This window comes from Gorilla gorilla, chromosome 6, assembly GCF_029281585.2.
Source record: "Gorilla gorilla gorilla isolate KB3781 chromosome 6, NHGRI_mGorGor1-v2.1_pri, whole genome shotgun sequence".
In the NCBI taxonomy this organism is placed as follows: domain Eukaryota; kingdom Metazoa; phylum Chordata; class Mammalia; order Primates; family Hominidae; genus Gorilla; species Gorilla gorilla.
In genome coordinates, this window is record NC_073230.2 from 109,075,351 (window position 1) to 109,095,784 (window position 20,434).

A 20,434-nucleotide genomic window follows, 5' to 3' on the forward strand; every position below is an offset into this window, starting at 1 on the left:
GGCAAAGAGCGAGCTTGTGCGGGGTAACACCTCTTTTTAAAATCATCAGATCTCCTGAGATTTACTCACTATCACAAGAACAGCATAGGAAAGACTCGCCCTCATAATCCAATTCCCTTCCACTGGGTTCCTCCCGTAACACATGGGAATTGTGGGAGTTACAATTCAAGATAAGATCTGGGAGGGGACACAGCCAAACTATATCACAAATAAATGGAATTATCTGTACTGTCTTTGAAATTTTCTGTAAATCCAAAACTACTCAAATAAAATTTTTATTGCACAACGGAATATGATTCAGCTGTTAAAAAAAAAATTGAAATCCTGCCACTGGCAGCAACATGGATGAAACTGGAGGTCATCACGTTAAGTGAAATAAGCCAAGCATGGGTAGGCAAATATCACATGTTCTCACTCATTTGTGAGCTAAGAAAGTGGATCTAATGGAGCTAGAGTGTATAGTGGTGGATACCAGGTTCGGAAGAGTAGAAGGGAAGGAGAATAAAGAGAAGTTGGTTAAGGCATACAAATATACAGTTAGATAGAAAAAATAAATTCTAGCATTCAAGAGTACAGTAGGGAAATTATGGTTAGTAATAATTTACTGTACATTTCAAAATGGCTAGAAAAAAACAATTGCAATGTTCCCAACACAAAGAAAAGATAAATGGTTGAGGTGATGGATATCCCAATTACACTGATTTTATCATTACACATATTCAGTCATCAAAATATCACCTGTACCCCAAAATATAACTCTTAAATATCAATAAAAATTATTATATATAAGAAATCAATTACATCAAAATGAATCTGTAAATTCAAAGCAATTGAGATCAAATTAATCAAAGGAGTTTTTTACATAGACAAGCTAATTCTTGAAATTATATGAAAGAGCAACCATTCAAAAAATAGCAAAGAATTATCAAAGAACAAGTTCAGAAGACTGCAATTAATGATGCAGCAATTTTTGTAATTATTTTTCATAATATAATTATATTTTAGGGATAATGTAATTGGGGAAAATGACTTATCTAATAAATGGTCCTAAGATAAACTTTCATTCAAAGATAAAAAATAAACTGGATTTCCATTTTATACTAACGATAAATGTTATTGGCATTAAAATACTAAATGTGAACAATTAAAATACGTTGGAACAAAACAGAAAAGAATAACTTCATGACTGCAAGATAATCAACAATTTTGTAATAATGTGTTTTAAAAATCAAAATCAAAATGGTGGTACTCTATTCAAATACATTGAAAAATAAATCTCTGTGTATCACAAAATGATTTAAAAGGCAAACCACAGACTACATAAAAAAAGTGTTTGAGCAAGGTGGCCATCAAAGGGACACAGATCTGAGATGATAAAGATCTCTCACAATACAAAAATAAGACAGACTGCAAATAGTTAAGAAAATAAGAGATAGTGGCAAAGACTATAAATAGGCAGTTCACTGATAAGGGAAATAAAATGACTAATAAGAAAAACAGATAATCTACTTCATTGCCAGTGAGGGCAATGCAAGTTAAAACTGTGAGAAGCAATCAGTGTGTCGGAAGCATTGGTGAAACTATACGCAAACAAGATTTCGCCCTCACTGCTTTTGAGATTTAGTTGGCACCAACATTCTAGACAGGAAAGTGGAAATATCCATTTAAGATGCCTGTACCCTACTATCAAGGAATTCAATTCCTAGTTACATATTTTAAAGCAGTACTTAAAAAAATTGACCACCATTCCCAGTTAAAAAAAAAAAAATTGTACTACAATCTCATACAAATATACTTTTTTTAAGGAAAAAAAAAAAGGTCCGTGAAACAATACCCTTACTATATGTGATACATTCAGATATTTTCTTTTCTTTTCTCTCTTATTCCATTCCATTCTGTTTTGATTTTTAAATATTAAGGAGACATGTGCAAGCATGTTTATTGTGTATTTTTTGTAACAATGAGAAAATATAAAATAGCTATCAAGCAAAGAATGAATGTATAGTGAATAAATGAAAGAGAAAATTACATCAACCTAAACAAATCTTAAAAATATATTGAGATAAAAATTAGGCCCAGAATCATACTTTCATATAAAATTTATGAACATACAAAATGAAATTATTTTGAGGTGTAAACATATTTAATAAAAATATATGATATGCACTAGAATGATAACCATGAAATTCGGGATTTACACCTCTAGGGAGTAAAGGAGAGAGTATGGAACTGAGAAATCCTATAAAGGAGGTTTTAGTTATATTTATAAGGTTGTATTGCTTAAACTAAAGGGTAAGCACTTGGGAATCCATGTAGTATTCCATTTTTAGTGTGCTTAAAATATTTCATTATAATAAAAAGGAACCCAATATACAGAAATAATTATAAGAAGCAAGCTTTATAGCTATTGTGATACTTATCTTTGCATAATAACTTTATTCAAGCTAAAATAATTAATTCAAACTTGGTGTCCTCTTGGAGTTAAGATCTGGCATATTTCCAAAAAGCTCACTGAGTGAATTCATCATATTTGCATCTGGTTTTGAATCTTTATTAAACCACCTCGATCTGTTCAGTTTTCCTTGTCACTGAAAAGCCCAGAAGTGAATTGGTAGTTTTTTCATATGTAAGAAAAGTTTGCTGGTCGGGCATGGTGGCTTACGCCTGTAATCCCAGCACTTTGGGAGGCAGAGGTGAGTGGATCACCTGAGGTCCGGAGTTTGAGACCAGCCTGCCCAACATGGCAAAGCCCTGTCTCTGCTAAAAATACAAAAATTAGCTGGGCATGGGGGCGTGTGCCTGAAATCCCAGCTACTTGGGAGGCTGAGGCAGGAGAATTGCTTGAACCCGGGAGACGGATATTGCAGTGAGCCCAGATCACGACACTGCACTCCAGCTGGGCGACAGAGTAAGACTCCATCTCAAAAAAAAAAAAAAATAATAATAATAATAATAATTGCTAACCACAGTATCTTACCAAAATTCTACATGGAAACCTATGGCTTTTTAAAGAGTAAACCCTCAGTTTCATGTGGATTTTACTCAAGCTGAATCTGTTTAAATATTAAATTTTCCTCAGGCAAAAATATGCTTTCGTTTTCAGGCTTTTGAACTAAAAATGAAGTATCTTTAACAACGAATTTGCTGGGCTAAAGAGTATGAGCTGAGTTGTTCAATTTAGAAGAATAGTACATCTAGACAGCATTGTAATGGCTCAGTAGCACATAATTTAATGTGTGAATCTTTGCTTCATTTTTATAAGCTCACAGGCAAATCTGATTTATTTAAATTAATGCTTAGTTTTTAAGATATACTCCATTTATTTGAAATTATAAATTGAGTTGATGACAAACATTATCAATGACCTTACTGTATATGTGTGTCTTGGTGAACTGATGTCCACTTGGAAAAGACAGATGACAGGACAGTAGAGGCTATTGGATATCATGAAGACTGATATCTTTGGCCTTTGTAGAGTGAAGCACATTTGCCGTTGATTTAAATGCCAGCTGTTCATTTCAGGCAGAGCCAGACAAAATAAGAAAGAAAGTACAAGGAAAGGATCTGTACCTTCAAAAGATATGAATACAGGTGCAATAACTTAAAATGTCAGTGAGTGGAATTTTCATGTTAAATACATGTAAGTGAGGAGGAAAAAAGGAGAAAACATACAAGTTGTATTTTTCTCTAATTTGAATCATAGATATTGCCACTTCATATAATTTTTAAATTCCTAAAATATTATATTTTTGGTGTATAACTATGGAAATATGGAAAAATAACAAAATAACCTCCCATCAATCACCATCAAATATAAGAAATAGAACATTACCCATATTGTTGTAATTGTCTGTATATTCCTGTCCCCCCAAATTTCATCCATTGTCTTCTCTCAAACCTGTAATTTATATAATTTTAGTTTGCTGCTTTTTTACTTAAAATAGTATCATGAATTTGTTAGCTTTCTACTTTCTATAATTCTGCCCTCCTTTTTCCACTTATTCTTGATTGTAAATTGTTTCTTTGTTACGTTATTACATATTTTCAAACCACATGTTTTAAAGTTACAAATTCTATTTTTCTATCCTGTTGTTTACACTTCGTAATTTCCTATGGAATTTTACAAAGTGTAAAGTTAATATTTTATATCTTCTTCCAAAGAAGAGTGTTATAGTCTTATAAGATTTTAAGTCATCACCGCTGCCTTAAAATATGAATACTGTTTTTCAGGGTTGGCCTTTCTAACTCCACAAAGTGGAATTTTAAAGTTGTTTTTGATAGACCATTCTTATTTATATTTAACTTAAATGCTTACATATTTCTTTGTTTACCATTACTTTTTGCGTCTCTTGATTCCTGAAGTACATTTCTCAAAATCTTCTTAATGAAGATTTATTAGTGGTAATTTCTCTCAGATTTTCACATTTATTGAAGCCCTTATTTCACCCTCCTTAAAATATTGTATGCAATCATGAGACCATAATTTTAAGTTTACAGAATTTTTTCCCAAAATAGTTTAAAGATATTATTCTGAGGTGTTCTGGTTTCCATTTTTCTCATAAAAAGCTGGAGAGGATGTGGAGAAATAGGAGCGCTTTTACACTGTTGGTGGGAGTGTAAATTAGTTCAACCATTATGGAAGACAGTGTGGTTTTTCCTCAAGGATCTAGAACTAGAAATACGATTTGACTCAGGAATCCCATTACTGGGTATATACCCAAAGGATTATAACTCATTCTACTGTAAAGACACATGCATGTGTATGTTTATTGTGGCACTGTTAACAATAGCATAGACTTGGAACCAACCCAAATGCCCATCAGTGATAGACTGGATCAAGAAAATGTGGCACATATACACCATGGAATACTATGCAGCCATAAAAAGAATGAGTTCATGTCCTTTACAGGGACATGGATGAAGCTGGAAACCATCATTCTCAGCAAACTGAACAAGAACAGAAAACCAAACACCACATGTTCTCACTGATAAGTGGGAGTTGAACAATGAGAACACATGGACACAGGGAAGGGAGCATCACACACTGGGGCCTGTTGGGGGATGGGGGACTAGGGAAGGGATAGCATTAGGAGAAATACCTAATGTAGATGATGGGTTAGGTGCAGCAAACCACCATGTCACGTGTATACCTATGTAACAAACCTGCGCATTCTGCACATGTACCCCAGAACTTAAAGTATAATTTAAAAAAAAGAAAAAAAAAGTCTATTGTCAGGCTTACAGTCATTCCTTTGCAAATTATTTGCTTTTTACTCTATCTGCATATAAGTGCTTCTCTTTGCCATTGATAATCTGGTTTCACAATGACATATCTAGGTATGGATTTTCTGGTATTTATTATGCTTAGGCTATGCTATGCTTTCAAAGTCTATAGATCAGAATACCCATCCCCTCCTCATGAATATTCTCTACTGCCTTACCTGATATACTTCATAAAATATACTTTATATTTGACTTATGCACATGTCTCCCTTGATTAGAATGTAAGCTTTATGTAGGTGGCAATTTTGTTTGTTTTATTCACTGTTGTATTTCTAGTGTCTAGATAGTGCCTGGACTTTATGTAAGATTTAAAAGTTATATGTGTGTGTGTTATATATAAACTAAGAGACATAGACTAATCTATATTCTGGAATTAGAAGAAAAATGATTCTAAATCAAATCTCAGAGGAAAAAAAGAAATTAAATACTAAAGAAAAGGATATGTATGTTGGAAAATCTAAAAGAATAGTGGCTGTTTACTGCAAAAAAATGATTTGTATATTTAAAAGAAAATTAGTATATGTGACAACAATGGCATGCAAGTTGGAAGAAGAGAAGATAGACTTGAATGATGTAACGTCTGGACAAATGTCAAAATCACAATTTAGCATTATATTTGATGAATTAACGAGACATGCAGTAATACTACGGTAAATAATGAATAGGAAAAGAATGCATAACTTTCAAATTGAGATCATGACAACAATTTTTAAAACAAATAAAAATAAGGCAAGAAAATAGAAAGTAAAGAATCATAGGCAGATGAGTCAAATAGCCCTTTGTAATGTGGTAGTTATAAATTAAATATGTTATTTATTTATTAAATGTAAGTGGGCTAAATGTTACAATAATATGAAAAAAGGATTTTAGGTTATGAACAATAAAGAGTGAAATTGTAAATGTTAGAAAACACATCTAACACATTAGTAAATAAACATATGGCATGTAAATCTAACTTTTAAAAAGCTGGCCTATGATATGGTAGCTGTAGGGAAGAAACAATTACAAGAGATAAGGTAGACATATAGAGGAAATACGAGAATTCCAAAATTAACAAAAGTATAAGACAAACCAGGCCAGTCTATAAAGATACTGAATGATTATAGTATTGCTCTTAATTACTGATAGAGCATGAAGACAAAACTCAATAAAAACAGACAATGATAGAAAAGAGTCTAGACTCAGGTATATTATGAACACTTGAGTTTCAACAAGATAGCATTACAGAGCAAATTTGTAGAAGCAGTCTTTTTAATACCTGGTGCTAGGGCTGACTGGATATACATGTGGGAAAAAAATACTTGAATACTGTCTTCTACCATGTACGTAAAAGTAACATCTGGATTATTTCAATCAAATTATGATAGACAAAACAAAAGTTACTAGAAGATAATATAGGAGAATTTATTTATGGGCTGAAGTTAAGGTCAGTCTTCTTAAATAGAATGCAAGATACATGAATAAAGGGGAAATTTATAAATTAGATTACAATAAAATTAACAATTTCTGTTTATTAAGACACCATCAAGACACCAAACAGAAAAGTCTTAGACTAGAACAGTAAGTTTGTAACACATATAAATGACAAAAGGAATTATATTCAGAATTCATTTTTAATTCTATAAAGGAATGAGAAAAAGAAAAACAGTAGAAAAATGAACAAGAGGTGTTAACAAGCAATTTTAAAAAAAGTACACCCAAACAGCCAATTAAACATAAGAAAATATGCTAAGACTATTAGTGATAAGGGAAATTTACAAGCTAAAACTAAAATAAAACAACACACTTACCAAAGTGGCTAAAATTAAAAGTACTAACCAAGAATTGGAGTGCAGGAGGAACAATGGAAATTTCATAAACTGCAAATGGGGAGGCAAATTTGCACAATTTGGAAAACTCGATAGCAGAATCTAATATAACTTATCATATATACATGTCCAATATCTATACATGGCTAATAGCTGCTGAATTGGATAATGGAAAACATTTATATCATCCCAGAACGTTCTGTTGGACGGTGCTGATCTACTATTAACATGTTCAAGTCAGACAGTACCTTTGGCTAATTTGGTCCCCAAAAATCTTTCTTTCACTAAGATTTGGATATTTTCTTGAAATGATTTAGATGTTGTATTTTTTAGGGTGTGGTGTGGCTGTTACAAAAAATGAAAAAATAGCAGTGGCTCAGGCAAACGGCAAATATATAACCCTTTCCAAGTGGAAGCAATCTGTTTCATGACATCAAATAATACAGGCCCTGCCAGTTTATGGCTTTGCCAGCTTCCTCATGCAGGTCTTATCTCAGGTCTGAGATGGCTGTTCTAACCCCCACCATTACATCCATACTCCAACAAAATTACAATAGGGAAAGAACAGGAAGAACCTGCCCCTTTTCTCGTAAACCACATAACTCTGAAATAGCGTATATTGCTTCCTTCCAGTCCAAGAAGTAATCTTCAACTTGATGTCCATGTGCCTAGCTAAAATTCCTATTCCTGTAGAAGATAGAAAGATTTGATTTTGTTAACCCATCTAGCAATCCTTCCTACATATAGCTCCCTTTTATACTCTTTTAAACATGTAATTTAGTTTTCCTGCTTCCCTCTATAGCTATTCAGATAGACATGTAAAATTTTGATTGCAAACATTCAGAACATCAAACAAGATATTTATATTATCATCTGATTTCTATAGTAGAATTCTTATTGTCAATTTTGAGCTCCCTACAACTGTAAGTAGTGAGTTACCCCAAACAGGAAATAGAAATTCACTCCCATTCAGAAAAACGTTTTGCAGAAACAAAATGTCAATACAAAAAGATCTCACAGCTGACAAGATTATCAAGTTTTGATGAGCAGTAAAATCTGCTGTATGCCATCTATTCACCTGTGTGTGAAAGCTGAGTATTTGCAATGGAAATCTGTTCCTACTTAAATTGTAAAATGGAGTGCAATAATCACAGTTAATTTTTGCACAGTGCAGCACACAGTAAGCATTAATTAAGGATTGTTTTACATAGTATTTAATAAAAGACTTATTTAATGGAGATGCGTATTGTGTATGTAAACCATTCTCTTCACTGAATATAAATGCAAGTTAAATCAAATGTATATGGGTAAAATTTATCAGATTAATAATTTCATATAAATTCTTAATAATTGAGAAATCTCTATTATTTCAGGTTATTTTCTTTTGAGATAGGCCACATGAAAGGAAAAATCAGATGCTCAGATTATATTTTATTTTTTGAAAGTGAACTAATAAAAGGATCTTTATGATAAATAGTATGACTACACAACTCTTCAGCCAGAGAACATAAGCCTTCATTTGATGACCCTGTGCTCGTGATTTACAAAGTAGCTGGCACCATAACACACTTGTGACAACAAGGTCAGGTTTGACATTGCTATCTATTCAGGTGGTAGACACTATATTAATAGAGATTGATGGAATACTGAGTCATTTACTAAAAATTTGCCTTCCACTTTGTCTGTTCATCATTTGTATGATGGAGTACCAGGACTCTATAATATAATAATAGGACTTTTCTCAAAGGAAGTAAAGGTTATTAAGAAAAAAAAAAAACTCTCAAGAGATGCCTCTAGGCCAACTACAGATAAACATGTCATAATCCCCTTGACATTTCATGTGTGAATTTTTTTATCAAACACTTCCTCATGTCTACCATTTCTTTCTTCACATCTTTATCTTTATACCCTCAAATTATCTCCTTCTGTATAAACCTCTCTCCTCACCTGAAGCTTCTATGTCAAAAATACCAGACCACAAAGCCAATGTACTGGCTCCCAGAGACACACAAATAAAATCGAAAAGACTGATGCTTAACTAGGGGATAGGATTATGTATTTGAGAAATACTGGAAACGGGGGGAGGGGGCAGGAAACGGGAAGATTAGGAACATACAGTGATTGACTTACCTCCAAATTTAAGCTGCAGATAACTATAATGACACTCTGAGAAAAAGAAAAACCACCTGTGTCTTGTTGTATCAAAATCGTACTTAATCGTCTTTCAATTTTTACTTAGTTGAACTATTACGAAGCCCCAATCCTTAGAAATTAGTGGAAAGCATTCCCATTTGTCTACTTCCATTTTATGTAGTTACCCAGCTATTAGCAAAACTATACCAGAACAACGTAGCATACATAACTATATCTTTCTACAGTGCCCCATAGTGCTCTGACCAGTAACTAATAAAATGACATATAGGTAGAGAGAATGTTCCTTAGATGTGTGTTCTTCCCGAATTTTTAGTTTCTTGAAGAATGGAAATATTATGTATCACTTGCTCAGTAGTAAACAACTTTGTTCTATTATATTTATTAGGTTTTCACAACAAGAGAGAATCTCACAGAGGAATATTTGTTTATGTTTTGAACCTCTGGTCTATACATCAGGAATCAGTCATCTCTGGAAGTTTAACCAATTTTTGTAGAGGCATTCAGATCACACTAGCACCATAGGACAATCATACATTACTATATTTTTATTATAATTGTTGGTTATTTTTTAAAAATTTGAATAATTTTATTTGTGTACTTTCTATGTTCGGATTTCAAGTTAAATTACCATAAATGTGATTGTTTCCACCTTTTCTTTCTAAGCCTACCCCAATACAGGATATAATCATATTACATCTGTATTACTGCAATACATTCCTAAATGTTGTAGGAGGCACCAGCAATCTAACATTGGTGCAATTGATACTACAGCCTTGAGACACTCTTTTAAGCAAATTGCTAGAAACAAACAACTTAAAATGAAAATCTAACCTTTATCAGCTCTACATTGCTACCAAATTCTCAGTTCAATAGTTGAAGCCCTATACCATCATATATCACACCCTGCATGTCCACACTAGCAATCACAGTCTGAAATCTAAACCTATGATGCTTCAGTCCAAGCATCATCTCCAAAACAAAAGAGAATAGGTAACGAGATGAGTTAAATGTATTATTTTAAAATATGTATTAGTCCATTTTCACACTGCTGATAAAAACATACCCAAGACTAGGCAATTTACAAAAGAAAGAACTTTAATGGACTTACAGTTCTACATGGCTAGGGAGACCTCACAATCAAGGTGGAAGGTGAAAGGCACTTCTTACATGGTGGTGCTAACAAAAAGAATGAGAGCCAATGAAAGGGGTTTCCCCTGATAAAACCATCAGATCTCGTGAAACTTATTCACTACCACAAGAACAGTATGAGGGAAACTGCCCCCATGATTCAATTATCTCTCACTGTGTCCCTCACATAGCACATGGGAATTATGGGAGTACAATTCAAGATGAGATTTGAGTGGGGACAGAGAGTGAAACCATATGAGCGGTAGCTGGCTCCTCCCAAAATCTCATGTCATCACATTTCAAAACCAATCATGCCATCCCAACAGTCCCCCCAAAGTCAACTCATTTCAGCATTACCTCTGAAGTCCACAGTCCAAAGTCTCATCTGAGAAAGGCCAAGTCCCTTCTGCCTGTGAGCCTGTAAAATCAAAAGCAAGTTAGTCACTTCCTAGATATTATGGGGTACAGGCATTGGGTAAATACAGCCATTCCAAATGGGATAAATTGGCCAAAACAAAGGGGCTACAGGCCCCACGCAAGTTCAAAATCCAGTGAGGCAGTCACATCTTAAAGCTCCAAAATGATCTCCTTTGACTCTGTCTCACATCCAGGTCATACTGATGCAAGAGGTTGGTTCCCATGGTCTTGGACAGCTCCACCTCTGTGGCTTTTCAGAGTACAACTTCCTTCCTGGCTGCTTTCACGGGCTGGCATTGAGTTTCTGTGGCTTTTCCAAGGAAATGGTGCAAGCTGTCAATGGATCTACCATTCTGGGATATGGAGGATGGTGGCCCTCTTCTCAAAGCTCCACTAGGTGGTGTCCCAGTAGGGACTCTGTGTGGGGGCTCTGACCCCATATTTTCCTTCTGCATTGCCCTAGCAGAGGTTCTCCATGAGGGCTCCGTCCCTGTAGCAAACTTCTGCCTGGGCATCCAGGTGTTTCCATACATGTTCTGAAATCTAGGCAGAGGTTTCCAAACCTCAGTTCTTGACTTTTGTGCACTCACAGGCTCAACACCTCATGGCAGCTGCCAAGGCTTGGGGCTTGCACCCTCTGAAGCCACGACCAGAGCTCTGTGTTGGCTCCTTTCAGCCATGCCTCGAGCAGCTGGGACACAGGACACCAAGTCCCTAGGCTGCACACAACTTGGAGATCCTGGTCCTGGCCCATGAAACCACTTTTTCCTCCTAGGCCTCTCAGCCTGTGATGGGAGGGGCTGCCATGAAGACCTCTGACATGCCCTGGAGTCATTTTCCCCCATTGTCTTGGGGATTAACATTCAGCTCCTCATTACTTGTGCAAATTTCTGCAGGCAGCTTGACTTTCTCCTCAGAAAATGGGATTTTCTTTTGTATTACACTGTCAGGCTGCAAATTTTCCAAACTTGTATGCTCTCCTTCCCTTATAAAACTGAATGTCTTTAACAGCACCCAAGTCACTTATTCAATGCTTTGCTGCTTAGAAATTTCTTCCACCAGATCACCTAAATCATCTCTCTCAAGTTGAAAGTTCCACAAATCTCTAGGGCAGGGGCAAGATGCCACCAGTCTCTTTGCTAAAACATAGCAAGAGTCACCTTTGCTTCAGTTCCCAACAAGTTCCTCATTTCTATCTGAAACCACCTCAGCCTGGACTTTATTGTCCATATCATGATCAGCATTTTGGGCAAAGCCATTCAACAAGTCTCTAGGAAGTTCCAAAGTGTCCCACATTTTCCTGTCTTCTTCTGAGCCCTCCAAACTCTTCCAACCCCTGCCTGTTATGCAGTTTTAAAGTTGCTTCCACATTTTTGGGTATCTTTTCAGTAGCACCCCACTCTACTGATATCAGTTTACTGCATTAATCCATTTTCACACTGCTGATAAAGACATCCCCAAGACTGGGCATTTTATAAAAGGAAGAGGTTTAATGGACTTACAGTCTCATGCGGCTAGGGAGGCCTCACAATCATGGTAGAAGGTGAAAGGCACTTCTTACATGGTGGCAGCAAGAGACAGAATGAGAACCAAGTGAAAGGGGTTTCTCACCTTATAAAACCATCAGATCTTGTGAGACTCATTCACTACCATGAGAACAGTATGTGAGAAACCACCCCCATGATTCAATTATCTCCCACTGGGTCCCTCACACAACAAATGGGAATTAAGGGAGCACAATTCAAGATGAGATTTGGGTGGGGACACAGAGCCAAACCTTATCAAAATGGTATATAACAGTGAAAATATGCTCAAGTCACTATCCTTGAACCAGAGCCATGAAAGAACAAGGTAGATTTGGGAAACAGTAAATAGTTTTGTGTGGCTTCAATATAAACAAGATGGCCAGGAAAAATGCAAACTGTTAAGAAATGTCTATGTCATATTAAAGAACCAAGATTTTATGCAACATACACAAATTCATTGAAGAATTTTAAGCAGAACAGTAACTTGATTAGATTTGTACTTAAAACTGTCCTTGAAAGCCTGTGGATGATTTATGGTCAAGGAGAGAGATTAGGGAGTTTAGTTTGGAAGTCCAAATGAAACATGATGATGGCCCCAAATAAGAAAATGATACTGGAAGAGAATGATTTGAGGACAGGAGTTATTTCTTATCCCTTTCTTTTGGCCACAACACTTAGCAGAGTGCTTATCACCTATCTGTCCTTAATTTCAAAATGACTCTGTAGGTAAGAAAAAGTAACTAGTGTCAAAATGTGACAAAAATATAAATAACTGTCACATTTTATAGTTTATTCATTTAACACTATGTTATTAAATGTCTCTGATATGGTTTGGATGTGTGTTCCCTCTCTATCTCATGTTGAAATGTGATTCCTAATGTTGGAGGTAGGCCATAGTGGGAGGCATTCCATCGTGGGGGTGGATCCCTCATGAATGGTTTAGCACCATCCCTTTGGTGATGAGTGATTTCTTGCCCAGTTCATGAGAGATCTGGTTGGTTAAAATGATCTGGGACTTCTTCCTTCTCTCTCTTGTTCCTCCTCTCTCCATATGATATGTGGGCTGCCCCCTTTACCTCCCACCATGATTGTAAGCTTCCTGAGACCCTCACCAGAAACTGAGCAGATGGTGGTGCCATGCTTGCTGTACAACCTGCAGAACCATGAACCAAGTAAACCTCTTCCCTCAGGCATTTTTTATAGCGATGAAAAATGGACCAACACAGTCTCTGAGAGTACTGTTACAACCAATCTGTTAGCAGACTTATTATGAACCACCTCCCCACTACAGAATGCTTTTCATTCTGGTTCCAACATGTTTATGGTAAAAACACTCAAAGAGGAAAATTCAGCCCTCTTTCACTTATCTAATTTACTCCTTATTTCAGCCAAAAGAAAACAAGCCAAACATCCCCATTAAATCTTTTCTCTATCCAGTAAATACAAAGCTACTCAATTTCCCTGGCTAATAACACATATGTTATCATGAATGTTTTTCTCTTTAATTCACTTTGCTTTCTCAGCCATAGTGTCAGTTTATTGAGGGTAAGGATTTAATTTCTCAACACTTCTAGAATTGTACAAGGTGCAGCATGATAGACACTTTAAAATAATGTTGGTTTATTAGTTCCTAAATTTAGGCATATTTAAGTCACTGATATTATTTTACATTAAAATACAATTACAGTTCAGGAGGGATGATTTTCATATCACTGTGATGTACAGGTGCTCTAGACAGCTTTGAAAGTTTGAAACTTTGTAGGTTTTTCTGAATATTTAAGATGTCATATTTTATTATTGTTACGTGCAAAAGAAAGGAACTGTGGCTGTGACTTGCATAAAAAAAATTCAGAAGGATGGAAAAGTCAAGTCTAAACAGGATTTTCTTCGCAAAATCCTAGATGTAAGTGTGTCACCAAGATAAAAGCCGTGGAAGCATTGCATGAAAACCTTGTATTGATCCAATTTTACTGATAGAATTAATTGCAATGGATTTTGTTCTCTTATTTACATAATACAATTTATAACTACATTTTAGTAATATTAATCTGAACCTTTTACCTTTTAGGTTCAAAGTGATTTGTTAAATGTGCTTATGACTTTAATAGTGAGAAATAACCATAAAAATTCACTAACCCATGTTTGGACTCAAGGCTGCTTGTGCATGGGCCACACCCAGGCCTTGCAATCATTAATTAAGGCAAGGGTCAGTGTGAAAATGGGGAAAAAAATTACAGGTGCACAAATTGAATACTGCTGAAGGTCTATTTGCCTGGCTTGTCAGTCTTAGCTACCACTTCATCATGGGAAAAAAGGGGGTCATAACAAAGCCTATTCAAGAAACATTTATTTAGTGCCAGTTATATGCCAGGCAACCAAACCCTGAAGCTATAAATCTGAGCCGTCCCTGGAACCTGACAATCTGCAAGGATCAATGGTGTCCTCTGAAATTCAAAGACCAGACCAGATCATTTATTTCAGCACAACTACTACGTATCCAGTCCTCAAAATATATGTCTAGTTATCCAACTAAATAATTTAATTGGCTCTTGTCTAACTCTGAGTTGACCAATTTTGTCCCTCAGACTTTGCATAACATTTACCTCTCCGGGAAAGCTAGAAACAAAGCAAATGCAAATAGCTTTTACCTCTCTTCTAGGTAATTCCCTTCTCAAATAGAAAAGATAAAAGGAAAAGCCTGGCTAGGTTTGATGGCTCACGTCTGTAATCCCAGCAGTTTGGAAAACTGAGGCAAAAGGATTGCTTAAGCCAGGAGTTCAAGGTACAGTGGGCCGTCATCACCCACTGCACTCCAGCCAGGCAATGGAGCCAGACCGTCTATAAAGGTTAAAAAAAAAGTCTAATTAATTGTATCTACTAAATATCTTGAATCTCTTCACTGCATTCCACAGTCCTTGTTATCACCTGCTCTTGCCTGGACAATGGCAAGTGCTAATTATAATTTCTGGATGTTCTTCTTCATATCCACTCTTGCCCCTTCAATCCATTCTTCCTAGAGCAGCAAGGGCAATCCTTTGAAATCTGAATCAGTACCTGTATACCCTACTTAAAATTTTCAATTACTTCTCATAACATGTAGAATAAAGAACACAATACATGGCATTAACATGAACTCTGAAATTCCATGTGATTTTAGCTCTGTATCATGCTACTTTACCTGAAACCCGTGCTCTCTGTAAGACAGGCTATTTAAGTTTCTCTACTTCACCTTGATACTTTGCACTTACTGGAATCTTCTCACTGTCTGTATAACTTCTCTTCCCTAGTTTGCCTGGTTAGTTCTTTAAAGCTACACTGGCTGATATGGAAGCCACTAGCCATATGGCTATTGGGCACTTGAAATGTGGCTGGTTAGAATTGAGATGTGTTATATAGATACACTGAACTATACACTGGATTTCAAATACTTAGTAATAAAAATATAAAATAGTAGGTCTTCCGTTAAATACTCTTACCACCAAAGGAAAAGCCAAAACAGAGCGATAGCAGCAAAAAACCCAAAGGGGATGGGAGAAACCTTTTGGAGGTAATGGATACATTTACAGCATTGACAGTGGTGGTGGTTCATATATGTATAGTTATCTCCAAACCCATCACGTTGTGTACATTAAACATGTACAGCTTTTTGTATGCCAATCACACCACAATAAAGTGGTTATAATACACACAGGCACACATACACAAAGAATGTAAAATAGTTCATCACTAATTTTTATATGATTGTGTGACAGAAGAATAGGAAATTAGGGTAACCAAGGTTTAAAACATAAGCAAAAAATTAAAAACAAAACAAAAAACAAGCAGGTGCATCCAATTCTAGGCAAGAGTAAGCAGCATACAGGCCACATCCTCACTCCTGTGATAACAAGTTTCCACTTAAGCCTCTGCTTGGCTGTAGGCCAAGTCTCCACTTCAGCCACTGATTAGTTGTGGACCAGTCCTTCACAGGGTGTAACCAATTGGAGTCTAAAGGGTCTCTAGTGATGGCAGATAAGGTTTCTTTTTCTTCCAAAAGGGAACTTTTGGCTGAGGGGATCCCTCTTGGCAGTAGGTCCAACTTGTGAGCTTGTTCACAATAGTAGTGGCACTGGTGTCTGATGAGTGGCACTCATTGAGTTGTCACCGAGCTGAAGCCTAAAGCATGAACACACATGGAGAGATGATAGCTCTGGAATCTCGGACAGTAATGGCATTGGTGTCTGGAGTACTAGCACCCTTCTGCTGCATTGGTAACAGTATGCAAGGGATGGATGCTTGTGAAGTATTCAGGGAGCCTATTATAGGAACATAGTTGCGTGCAAAGTTACAGTGGCCCTGGGCGTGGCCTCTTAGCCTGGCCTCAGCCCAAGCTCTCTATGGCAGCTGAGCTGGTGTCCAGAATGCAGGCATGCTCAGAGAGATTTTGGCTCTGGGGCTTGGAGTGCAAACTAGTTTGCTATGACAGTGCTCCAGCTTCTGAGATGTAAGCAGTTAAAGTGCAACCACAGAGAGCAGGGCTGGAGTATGGGCACTTTGGATGTAGCCATAGCTTTGGAGTTGGGGCATACAGAAGATTTGGAGAGGTGGCATTTCTTTTCCCAAAGCAGCTCAACAATGGCTGCTTTTTATGGGGTTAGAGTTGTGTACCCAACTCTTCCTCTCTAGAGTTTCCTGGTGGAAATGGATGTTTGTTACCTCAGTTACAAAAGGAACCAGTGTTCTCAACAGAGCTGGCCACTGGAAACCACGGTGGTTCCTGCCACATGGCTGATACCTACAGCCTCTGCCTTTCTTCTTTGTTCTTAGACATTTACTGGCATTTCAGGGATGTCGATCTCACCAGTATTTCTTTCTGTGTGTATATTCTCCATTTGCTGTTGTTTCGTTTGGTTTTAATTTTTTTTTTTTTTTGCTTTTTTTGAGGGGGTTGGGGGGATGAATACTGCTATTTCCTACTCTGCCACCTTGTCCCTTGTTGATGTCATTTCAAAGTCATGTAAATATGTTTTTCTCACAGTAATGCAGAAAGATAGGAACAGAAAGATGGGTACTGTAATCTTAATTTGTGTTGGTGAGAAAATTGAGGGTCTGAGGGTCTGAAAGTTTATAAGGCAAGCCTGAGTTTGAACTCTGAGTCTCTCATATTTAAAATCACAAAAACACACCTATTCTGATGCTGAATTTTTATGACACAGTTGAGTATAACAGACAAACAGAGAGCCAAATCATGAGTGAAATCCCATTCACAATTGCTTCAAAGAGAATAAAATACCTAGGAATCCATCTTACAAGGGATGTGAAGGACCTCTTCAAGGAGAACTACACACCACTGCTCAATGAAATTAAAGAGGATACAAACAAATGGAAGAACATTCCATGCTCATGGGTAGGAAGCATCAATATCGTGAAAATGGCCATACTGCCCAAGGTAATTTATAGATTCAATGCCATCCCCATCAAGCTACCAATGACTTTCTTCACAGAATTGGAAAAAACTACTTTAAAGTTCATATGGAACCAAAAAAGAGCCTGCATCACCAAGTCAATCCTAAGCCAAAAGAACAAAGCTGGAGGCATCACACTATCTGACTTCAAACTACACTACAAGGCTACAGTAACCAAAACAGCATGGTACTGGTACCAAAACAGAGGTATAGACCAGTGGAACAGAACAGAGCCCTCAGAAATAACGCCGCATATCTACAACTATCTGATCTTTGACAAACCTGAGAAAAACAAGCAATGGGGAGAGGATTCCCTATTTAATAAATGGTGCTGGGAAAACTGGCTAGCCATATGTAGAAAGCTGAAACTGGATCCCTTCCTTACACTTTACACAAAAATCAATTCAAGATGGATTAAAGACTTAAACGTTAGACCTAAAACCATAAAAACCCTAGAAGAAAACCTAGGCATTACCATTCAGGACATAGGCATGGGCAAGGACTTCATGTCTAAAACACCAAAAGCAATGGCAACAAAAGCCAAAATTGACAAATGGGATCTAATTAAACTAAAGAGCTTCTGCACAGCAAAAGAAACTACCATCAGAGTGAACAGGCAACCCACAAAATGGGAGAAAATTTTCGCAACCTACTCATCTGACAAAGGGCTAATATCCAGAATCTACAAAGAACTCAAACAAATTTACAAGAAAAAAACAAACAACCCCATCAAAAAATGGGCGAAGGACATGAACAGACACTTCTCAAAAGAAGACATTTATGCAGCCTAAAAACACATGAAAAAATGGTCACCATCACTGGCCATCAGAGAAATGCAAATCAAAACCACAATGAGATATCATCTCACACCAGTTAGAATGGCAGTCATTAAAAAGTCAGGAAACAACAGGTGCTGGAGAGGATGTGGAGAAATAGGAACACTTTTACACTGTTGGTGGGACTGTAAACTAGTTCAACCATTGTGGAAGTCAGTGTGGCGATTCCTCGGGGACCTAGAACTAGAAATACCATTTGACCCAGCCATCCCATTACTGGGTATATACCCAAAGGACTATAAATCATGCTGCTATGAAGACACATGCACACATGTTTATTGCGGCACTATTCACAATAGCAAAGACTTGGAACCAACCCAAATGTCCAAAAATGATAGACTGGATTAAGAAAATATAGCATATATACACCATGGAATACTATGCAGCCATAAAAAATGATGAGTTCATGTCCTTTGTAGGGACATGGATGAAACTGGAAATCATCATTCTCAGTAAACTATCGCAAGAACAAAAAACCAAACACTGCATATTCTCACTCATAGGTGGGAATTGAACAATAAGAACACATGGACACAGGAGGGAGAACATCACACTCTGGGGACTGTTGTGGGGTGGGGGGAGGGGGGAGGGGGGAGGGATAGCATTGGGAGATATACCTAATGCTAGATGACGAGTTAGTGGGTGCAGCGCACCAGCATGGCACATGTATACATATGCAACTAACCTGCACAATGTGCACATGTACCCTAAAACTTAAAGTATAATAATAAAATTTAAAAAAAGAAAATATTGACATAGGAAGTAAATAAGGTTCTCACCAACTTTCTCTTTCCATATATTCTTTTGTTAACAATTACAGCTGTAGTTTATAATACTGAGCAAAGGGAGAGCTGGCATCTCTGTCTCACCATTGATCAACATAATGACTCCATTAGCACAAAACACCTAGCTATCATTACCTCAATTTGTGTATGCAATACATTGTAAAGTTGTCATAGAACATTCTTTATTCTATGCTTTAATGTCATGATATTTAGGAATGGCCATTATCTGGGAGCAATGTTGCCGTATAAGGCCCATTAAACTATGAGCCACACTTAAAAGAATTTCAATTAAAAAGATTGTTAGACGCTGGGGCTCTTTCAAAATCCTTTCTGTTCCTTCGCAAAATATGTGGTTTCTTTTCGGCTAAAGATTGTAACATCTTTTTCATTTGCTAGAATATTCTACCCTCAAAGTAAAAGTCTTATTAACATAATCAAAAACTGAAATGCATTTCTCAAAATTAATATAAATTAACTGCTGAACAATTTAGTCCATTGCTTTTGACAGACATGTCACTAAATTGTGAAAACGAAATGCTGCTAAGTGGCAGAGATCATGACACTGAGGATGAAATGTAGACTCTAGGGCCCAAAGCAGCTATAAGGGAAGCAAGTCATGCAAGGTCTTCAAATAGAAAAAAACTTGGGGGAAAATTTGTAGCAAAAACTTATTTTGTAAGATGACAACTTGTTCTATATTTACCGTTGCTATATTTTATAATAACGTAGAGAGAATTCTCACCCACCCGCAGCATGGATGACAGCCCAGTGTCTTCATGCATAATCCTCTCACCTTGCTCTCAGAAACTCTAGTTCCCTGAAGGTCTTCTGTTCTTTTAGCTGGCAGATACCAGGCATATCACAGAAGCAACACATTTCACACCAGCACATAGGCATTGAGCTAAGCTTCCTATGTAGCCAATTCAACGCAAGCATTACTAAGCAATTCTAACAGAATGATGGTTGACACTTTAGCCTCTCTGTAACAGCCAAGAAACACAGAAATCAGTCAGTGACCACAAATAATAGTTTCTGGAACAATTAACATTATGA

The 20,434-nt window shown here is 36.6% G+C and overlaps 1 long non-coding RNA gene across 1 annotated transcript in view; it reads right to left on the reverse strand.

The window, feature by feature from the left end:
- LOC129523641 (uncharacterized) overlaps positions 1–20,434 on the reverse strand; it is a 46,537-nt gene that overhangs the window by 17,438 nt on the left and 8,665 nt on the right. The window contains exons 4-5 of the long non-coding RNA XR_008667199.2: positions 10,731–10,791; positions 10,354–10,421 (exon numbers count right to left, since the gene is read on the reverse strand). This is a non-coding gene — a long non-coding RNA (uncharacterized lncRNA). The remainder of the gene's footprint in view (positions 1–10,353; positions 10,422–10,730; positions 10,792–20,434) is intronic.